A 2,279-nucleotide genomic window follows, 5' to 3' on the forward strand; every position below is an offset into this window, starting at 1 on the left:
TGTGTGTCTGGCTCTGTGTGTGTGTCTGTGTGTGTGTGTGTGTGTGTGTGTGTGTGTGTCTGTGTGTCTGTGTGTCCAGGTGGAGTGAGTGGATGTGGGAAATTGTGTGTGTGTGTCTGTGTGTCTGTGTGTCTGTGTGTGTGTCTGTGTGTCCAGGTGGAGTGAGTGGATGTGGGAGCACCTGTACAGGTGTGAGTGTCCACAGGATGAGTATGAATGTAGAAGTGGATGTGGGAGAATCGGTCCATCTGTGGGTGGGTAAGTGTGTACAGCAGGAAAAGGGACAGAGGTAAGGGCCCAAAAGCTGGGGAAAGGCACAGGAGGTGACCCCTGACCCTGGAGGAGCCCCACCATGGTGAGGAGTCACCACCCCTGGTCTCCTGGGTCTCCTGCCGGCTTCCTGCCAGGCCTCTACCCACCAGCCCTGGGTCATAGCAAGTCCCTGTCCTCCGAGAGCGGCTGATAAGAGCTCGCTTGAAACGTGAATGAAAACATTCCCAGTACTGGTCACCCTCCAAATCCAAATGAGAGACCGTGTGGTCTGGTGGTCATTGTCAGAAAAGGAGGTTTTCCAGTGTCTTGAGGTAAAGTTCACGAGGTCCAGTGCCAGTGAAGGGCTGTGGCACGGGGAAGGACGATGACCAGGTGTCTCTTTGCCACACTTGGTCACTTCATCCACCTTGGGTTCCATCCATCTCCATGTCTGAAGGGTCAGACCAGGTGTCCAGGATCCTTGTGAGTCGACCTGGAACACTGTAATGTAACGTAACCTGTAATGCTGGGGACGCCCATCATCAGGTGGGACTGCGGCCCGAGAATGTTCCAGCGGTTCCAGGAAATCGATTCCAACATTTCTGTGAAAGCCAGGCTGCAGCATCATAGGAGCTGAACTGCGGCATCTGCTTTCTAGGCCGGGTTCTGGCACTTTCTAGACACTTCTCTGTGCTTCTGTTTTCCCTTCTGTGAGGACAACAACATTACCTTGCAAAGTCACAGCGCAGACCTCAGGAGGAAACCATCGCCAAGACTCCTAGGTGGGGAAGTAGCGGCGTGCTGGTACTCGATGGCAGGAAAAGCCAAAGGAGCCAAGACAGGTGCTGCTAGTATTTTCTTTTCAGACTGCTTATTTATTTACACATCTGTATTTTGTAGACTGCCGACGTGACTATTTCTGTTGTGGGAATAGTTTCAACGCTGTAAGCCACATCTTCCCTTTGAAACCGCATGAAATATGGACCACTTCATGAATTTGCACATCATCCTTGTGCTGGGACCGTGCTAATCATCTCTATATTGTTCCGATTTAGTATATGTGCTGCCGAAGCAAGCACTGGCTAATATTCCTTGGGCCCTGGAACTAGGAACTACATGTGTGTGTGCTCCTGTGGAAACACACATGCATGGTTCCTACCTCAGAGCCAGAATCCCCTCTCCCTGCAGACCTCTCCTAAGGTGGGCCGTGGGGCAGGCAGGCAGGGGCTGAACACAGTCACTGCCATGTTGCTGGACATGGACTTGAGAATGTTGCTGTGCCCCTCAGACTGGAGGGTTCGCCCTCCCCCTGGTGACTACCTCACAGAGCACGCCCACCCAGGCCTCCTTCCCTCCTGTCCCCATTCTGAGGTTGGCATCCTTGAGCTGCTCTGTCCCCGGGCCCCTGCTCCTCCCCGGCCTCCTGGCCCCAGCCCTCACATATTCCTCTTGCGTTGTTTATCCCTCAGAGACACGTGGGGCACCCACTCTGGGTGGAGCTGGAGAAGGTGGGGAGACAGCCCTTGAGGAGGTCTGCCCTTTGCCAATGTGAGGCCATGCAAGGAGCTGGCCTGACCGCGGCATTCTCTCTGGGCAGCCAAGAGCAGTCACTCAGCTGTGAGGACAAATGGGTCCCAGGCCGCCTTTGATCTTTCCTCAGGGGCCTCAGTTGCCCGTGAAAGTCAGGACTCTGCCCTTCATCCCAGCAGCCCCCTGCTGGCCACAGCTACTAGAAGGTTCTACTAGAAGGAAGTGTCCTAGCCCCAGCCTCCCCCTCCCCACGTCTCCAGTTGCCTCTATTCCTCCATGGGAGATGGTGTCTTAGTTCTCTGTTGCTGCTAATAACAGAGCGACCACAAATGGATGGTTTTAACAAACAGCCACGATCTTGTCGTTTAGGAGCTGGAAGGCTGACTCCAGGCTGAATACTCTCCCGGTGGACGCCTTGCTGTTCGTGCCTCTCGGCTCTGGGAGGTTCTCACCGGGAGCCCAGGTCAGATGGCTGGCCTCCGCGCTCTCTTCCATCT

The sequence above is a fragment of the Elephantulus edwardii genome, unplaced genomic scaffold (genome assembly GCF_000299155.1).
Source record: "Elephantulus edwardii isolate Elephantulus edwardi_28Jun2011 unplaced genomic scaffold, EleEdw1.0 scaffold00048, whole genome shotgun sequence".
NCBI lineage: Eukaryota > Metazoa > Chordata > Mammalia > Macroscelidea > Macroscelididae > Elephantulus > Elephantulus edwardii.